The sequence below is a fragment of the Eutrigla gurnardus genome (assembly GCF_963514095.1).
Source record: "Eutrigla gurnardus genome assembly, chromosome: 17".
In the NCBI taxonomy this organism is placed as follows: domain Eukaryota; kingdom Metazoa; phylum Chordata; class Actinopteri; order Perciformes; family Triglidae; genus Eutrigla; species Eutrigla gurnardus.
Window position 1 is genome coordinate 9,770,947 of NC_139928.1, and position 7,216 is coordinate 9,778,162.

At 42.5% G+C, this 7,216-nt stretch overlaps 1 protein-coding gene across 2 annotated transcripts in view; it reads right to left on the reverse strand.

Moving 5' to 3' along the window:
• The window catches only part of LOC311028116 (oxysterol-binding protein-related protein 3-like), a 14,534-nt gene extending 12,210 nt beyond the window's left edge, over positions 1 to 2,324 (reverse strand). For both annotated transcript variants that reach the window (XM_084032405.1, XM_084032406.1), the window contains exon 1: positions 2,220 to 2,324. The gene's annotated coding sequence lies outside the window, so the exon portion shown is untranslated. The remainder of the gene's footprint in view (positions 1 to 2,219) is intronic.
• Between the last annotated feature and the right edge of the window lie 4,892 nt (positions 2,325 to 7,216).

The following is a 7,216-nucleotide window of genomic DNA, read 5'->3' on the forward strand; positions in this document are numbered from 1 at the left end:
AAAAGATGCATCACAAAAGATGTCTCTGAGACAAGTTGAGACAAGGGACACTTTGTTATTGCTAAATCATGGGTTGCTATGGTAACAAAAAAAAAAGAGGGGAAAAAAAAGCGCGGACAAGAATATATTCAGTTTGTTTGTTCTTTATGAAAATGTGAGGGAATAAACATGGGGCTATTTATAGACTCTGTGTCCTTACCAGCAAAATCATGATTTCACATGAATGTAAGTGACAACAAGTGTGCTTGGCTGGAAGTAGGGCAAAACATCCTATAACCTTATAAAACCATAAGAGATCAGAGGCGGGGTATTCTCAGAGCGGCCACTTGGTCTATTAGTGAAGGCAGGAATGCTCTGTATTTACCAGCTTTTAAGTGGGTGTTGTGTAAAGGAGAGTGACATGGAGACTACCCAGTGAGTCACGTCGGCCATGCTGGAATCTTTCCGCCCAATAATGCTGCAGTAAGAACATACATTTGGGCTGTACTGCAATCAGCTGACTGATAGACTGAACTGATTCCTATGGCACAATGGCTTGAGATCACAAGAGTTCAACAAACCCAGTGTTGGGTTGCAGGGCAGCCTCTTACTACTTCTGCTTGTCCCGGGACTGCAACAAATAATTATCTTTATTACCAATTAATCTGGCAATTATTTCCTTGATTCATTTGTCACTTTGTCTATGAAATCTCAAACATCAGAAATCCCCAGAGCCCTCTCCGACACCTTTAAATGTCTAATTATGCCCGACCAACAACACAAAACACAAAAAGTATTAAGCTGAAATTTATATAAGAGCACATCCTCATATTGAGGACTCTCACACACAAGTCGGAACTAAAGAATGTGTGGCATTGTTGCTTTAAAAAAAATCACTTCCACGATAATCAAAAGAGCCGCAGGTTCATTTTCGGACTCATCTATTCATCAACTAATCGTTTCAGCTGCCAAATTAGAATGAGAACAACTGTGATAGTTTGTAGAAAGGCTTAGGGTATGTATATGAATTTCAATTAAACCCATATTGTCTCCTCCATTATTTTCTATTAAGTAAAAATCTACACATCTATAAAAGGTTTATTGTCTGTTTAGATGTGTTGACAATAAACTTCAGGGCTACAGTTAGATTAGGTACCAGGCTGGCAATGTTTGCCCACAGGCAGTCCGTGAATGGCACAGTAATAGTGATGCTGCCATCACCACTCATGCATACAATAATCCTGTCTGGACTAAGAGGTGCCAAGGCCAAGTATTGATTTACGGTATAATAAAAACAAAGTAATTCAAGTACCACGAAGAGCCTGAAGGGTAAGCGTTGAACAGCTCATAGTCATTTCATGATTTAATGGTGTGTACGCATGTGACCAACGATTACTTTCATTCAGGAAATAGTGGGAAAAGTCCAAAGTGGCATCTTCAAATCATGTCTTGTTTTGTTGAACCAACAGCCCATTAAGCATTTCATTTATTAGCACAAATGAAACCTAGTAAATAGTCACATTTTTTTGCATTTCTGCTTTAGAAATTATAATAAACTTAATGAAATAACAATAGTTTGCCAATGACGAGTTTGTTTATTGATTAAACAACTAATCGTTTCAGCTCTAGAGTACCTCTGCACTGTATACGGGAAATATACAAAACACTGCCATACTGTAACGTAACAGAAAGTAACTTTAAACAGATGTCTCCCACCAAACTACAGCCTCACTATGATCTAAATATTGAATAGACACATTGAATAAAGGTAATATATTGCTGGATGGATGATGTCAGCGCAGTAACCGGTGCCGATTGGTTCAATTAAATGGCCATTAGGGAGGACAAACTCGACGGGGACAGACCACAGGTGTCCTGTTGAATCCCGCAGCCCTGCTCGGTTCATGTTGCCAACAGCCAACACAGCAATTCAAACTTGTCAGCGCAGACAAAATGTCCAATATGTCCCATGTGCGCGTGAACCCTGTGCTCGCGCACCCAAACGCCACAATGAAACGGGTACTCGGAGGTACCAATTCAGCACCCAATGCCACAAGGAAGTCCATTAATAATTCTATCGAAAGGACATTTGACTTCAGCGCTGAAACGGCCGGCTGAAGCCGCGACGGCAGCGCTATCAACTCTGCCGCTCAGTTCAAACGGAAGCAGGACGATAACCGCCAAACACACAGAGATCATTCCACACGAGTTTACGACTATTAAAGACATAAAATGCTTACGGTTCTGTGGTGAAAGCTACAGCATCCTATCCTGATAGTAGAGACATACGGTACTTGGCTTTGGGGCCACTGCTGCTCGTTACAATGCCGGAGCTAATGTGGAGGAGGCGGGGCCTGCTCAGTGGGCACGAGTGACCGACGCTGTGCTGAGCCAATCACAACCGAGGACAGCACCGAGGGGCGGGAACAATGTTGGGTGGACACCTTTTTTTCAAACGTAGCATGGGAGTGACGTTAGACAAAGATGTCAGACAGAAAACACAACCAAGGTGAAAGTTAAGCGTCAGGCAGTGTGACGTAAAGCCACAATTCATTTAATGTACGTCCCTGTTTGTTGATCTGTCATCTGTCAGTCATTTCCCCATCAATGGCTGCTTGTTTTAAATTGCAAAGCAAACTATATGGTGTTTGTGTACTACCTAACACCAACGTTTAAAGAACAAATTATGCAGTGTCAGAGGTCAGACAACGTAAAAAAGAAAACAGAATAGATTGTGGATGGAATTAACAATTATTTTCATTATTTAGTTTTATTGATTGATTGTCAAAAAATGAATTGGGAATACGCCATTCAACAGTCCAAGCAATGTCAATAAATTATACGATTTAATTGCTCATTTTGTCTGAACAACTCTTTTAAACCATTTATGTTCAGTGTATTTTCACAAAAAGACAAAGAAACACCTTTTTCGCTGGTACTTTGAAGTGTTATTTATTTTTGCTCTACTACTTTACTTTAATCTGTTAATCAACTCATGGATTCCTTTAATAATAGCCAATTACCTGTTGTGAATTGTGGGCCATAGTTTGTTCATGAATAAAATCTTGTAGGTGTGGAAATACAGTATGTCTTAATAATCTGTCTCGTCGCATTGCTTCACAACACAGTGAAGAGTCTGATGACAGATTGTTTGGTGCTTATCCTCATTCTGGTTGCAAAAGATGGCTTTACCCACAAGTGGTGACTGTTTGCTGAAACGATGAGTAAGTGAGAGAAGTCGTGTGATGGCACCCAGACAGAATCAGTGTGTGGGTGAATGAATGAGCATGTGTTTGTGTGTTTCTATTTAATGATTATCTTAATTCATGCCCCTTGTGTCTCCTTCGGGGAAAGCTTTGCTCGGTCACTCGACCTCGGTTGTCCTTGAGGCTCTGTGCGCGTTTGTGGATTGGATCTGTTTACCCAACAAAACAAATGTTCTCCTTTGCATGGGCACGACGCTGTCACTTCCTGTCTGGGCTTATTCCTATGGCAACGGAGGGCAGGGAAAACATAAAATGGGGAGAAAGACTTATTCTTAAAGGGAGAGTGAGAGCTGGGTGTGTCCAGAAACTTTTTTCCAGAACCGACATAACTAATGTTTTTGGAGTTTAAAGGAATGCCAGCACCGAGTGCTGACGTGCAGCAGTGTGATGTTGGGAGGGGAACACACAACAAAACCATTAACAGTGCCTGTATCAAACCCAGGTACTTACCGAGGCAGTTCACATTGTAGCCGCATGCCCATACCTGAAAAGAGGCAGGCACACACACACACACACACAGTGAGGTGGCAAACCTTAAAATCCACCATACGCTGATGACGACGTTCACAAATGTTCCACTAATTGGGCAATTTACATTTTATTGAACAAAGAGAATAATGAAGAAACAGCGAGACCCTCATAAATAACACAATAATGGAACCTGATACTTGACACTAAGCTATTTATATCCCCATATCACCTTACTGTTACAGTGTGCACACAGACGCATACAGTAATAAATGAGGAGTTTATGTATGACAGTGTCATCTATAGGGTAGATATGGTAACTGCACAGCAAGCGGATTGTATGCATGCAGGAAATTGAAAGTGTTACAGGTTGTCAGCGAGCTCACATGGACTTTAACAAAAAAAGAAAGTGCATGAATTTCAGGGAGATCCGTAATGCTGTTTTAACTGCACAAGGTTTGTCATCTGCTCAGCTCCGTGCACTGTGCACTTTCACCCAAAGTGTAAAGGGGGAGAGACAACGCCCTTCAACGAGAGAACCTCCATCTTAGAAGGTAAACTGCCCATGAGCAAGACACGGATGGGTCCCTGCTCTGTGTGACAATGACCTCTGATCCGAACACACGGAGGCTTGAGTATGGGCCCTCATCACCCCATTCCTACTCTGTGTATAAAAAAAACATTTTACTTAAACTTTATTTTTATTGTAACATACATAAATAGGTCTACATGAACGTCGGGCTTCACATCTAACCCATCCTAAACAATAAAACAAGTAAGCACAATACTATTTTGTAAAATGCACCATATGTGCACATTATTGATATAATGTGCACATCTGTATTGTAAATATGAAGCTTCATCCAGCAACTTCTTGCAGCAACCAGCAACTGAAAAAGTTAATTTATAAATACAATATGTGTTGTTTGTCTAATCCCTACAAAAACAATGTGTTTAAAGGTTAAGATTTTAATTTAGGGCCTCAGGATTATGTAATAATGTAGATGTTGTCTTAAACCCAGCTATCATTTCACTTTATAATACTGCATCCATATTAAAAAAAAACACATTTGCATTTAATTAAAGGAATCTGTTGACAAGATCAGCCTGGAGTCTTCAGGGCTCCCAAGTTGCCCTTTTGGAGTCAAGCACAAATAAAGGTTGTTTGAAGGAATCGGCCCTCTATTATGTTATTGTACTGTTGCCTCCATGCACTACCGTCCCATGTCTGCAGAGGGCGATGTTGCACAGAGGCAATGCAGTGTGGGGACCGGACACAAGAGAGCCGACAGCTGCGAATCAGATGTCTCAGCTCTCTGAATTACTGACTGACAACTCTCCATTAATGACTCATGAAGCCCACATTTTTTCGTACTCCTTTTCTTTGTCTTACTTGTTTTGCATTAGGTTTGCTTGGGGGACGCTAATCCAGACTTTGTGTCCATAGGAGTGTGTTAGTGCTTGCTTTCATGTGTTGGTGCGCTCATGCTGCCTTGTGCTGCCTATCTCAGTTTCCAGGGTGCTTGAGTTCCTGAGTGTTATCTTCCTGTGTAGCTGATCTTAAGATTTTAAGTTCTTACGTTGTCCCGGTGTTATTATGTGATTGAGGTTGATTATGTGCATTCAGACGAACTCAGATCAAAAGGCGCCCTCCCAATAAACACACACACACACACACACACACACACACACACACACACACACACACACACACACACACACACACACACACAGTCATTTACACTGCCCTCCTTATTCCTCTATCTCCCCCTCCACTCTACCCCCTTTCAACGGGGCAATAGCATGCTCTCTAATTTTTTCCAGATGTCAAGTACCTCCCTTCCTCCGTTTTCCTCCTCTATTCCCTCCATTTTTAACTCTCACAGGGTCGACTGAAACTCGGAAAGTTCTGCCCCCCCCCCCCCCCCCACCCCCCTCTCGCTCAACATATTGGCCTCAGCGACAAAACATGACCCCGGTAGGTCAGGCAGGAGAGACTGGAGCTCTCCCAAAGCAGAAAGGAATGCTGAAGCAAATGCATTTCCCACATTGCACGATGTGCTCGTGTTGTTGCAATCAGCCGTTTGGGCCGTGCGTTTTCAGTGCCAGCTGTTTGGGACACACTCTTTTGCTCTGATTTGATTCTTTTCTGAATGGTAGATACATTTCTTTAAGTTTCTGCAACTGGTCTGCTCCATTTTTTCCACTTTGCCCTCCTTTTCTACTTGAACGGGACCCAACTGGGGGAGTTGTGCAGGGGAGCAGTGGAAATGTGAAGGGTTACAGGCGTTGGGCCCAAGTGTTACCTCCATTGTTCTTCCCATCATTTATACATGTAGGTGAACCTATAATTCTGCATCGTCTGTATCACATACACTGTCTTCAAACTCTGCTCACAGGGCCATGGCAGTGGAGCCACATTGAGGGGATCGCCTCTTTCACCATTTCCTTCTAAGTGCATAAACACACTCACTCATCCACTCACTCAAACAAACATGCGGCCGCGCACACACACAGTTAATGCATGGGAGCGCAGACTAGATCTATGATTCCCAGCTCTAGCTAAAGCACTCAATGATCCCAGCAGCTGCTGCTCATGTAAACTCTCCTCACACACACACACACACACACACACACACACACACACACACACACACACACACACGTAAGGACACACACATACACAATCCCATCTCCTCGTCACCTCTTGTCCTTCCCTCTGCTTCGTTCTCCCTCTTGTATCCTTCTGCATATTGACCCTTAAAGCAACCAAGTAACAGTTCAACCACAGACCTAACTCAAAGAAACACATGATCCACAACACAAAGTGCACACACACGTTCATGCATAAAATGGCCCCGGACATGCTTTCTTACTCTGCCACACACAAAGGACAATTTGTTGTTTGTTTGAACTGTTTCCTATAGAGAGCCACGTTGGAGGAGTAATCTTGGGAACAATGCTGCTGTTCATCTTCTTAGTGGCCCAGCCTCTCCGCTGATTGCTATGATCGGCCCCAGATATGTGCTAGCTGCATGCGGTGTTATGTTACCAGGTCGTGTCCCATACGGATTGTGTCTCTGATGTATGTTAGGCCCCCAGGGAAAAGTGAGATCCCTGTGTTCTGACATACAATAGGATGCACATGTTTCCACTAACACAGCTTCCTGCTAGCTTGTGGCTCTGTGGGAGGCGTTTTAATCCCTTACACTGTCAGTCCTGCTGTGTGTGTGTGTACATTGGGGCGCATTTTAGTATGTCTGTAAGTGTGATATCACTTCAAGAATATCACCTGCTGTTTTTAATGTGATTTTATAGTCCTGTGTGTTTATGTGATGGAGAGCCTTTCACCTTTTTTTTCGCATTTTATCCTTTTATCCTGTCTGCAATGTGTTTTTTTTTTATGTATTAATTTCATTGGAGACTTGGATTAGCATATATGCTCATATATGACTGAAGGCCAGTTGTGTAAAATGATTCACATCCATTAAAGGAATGATTTG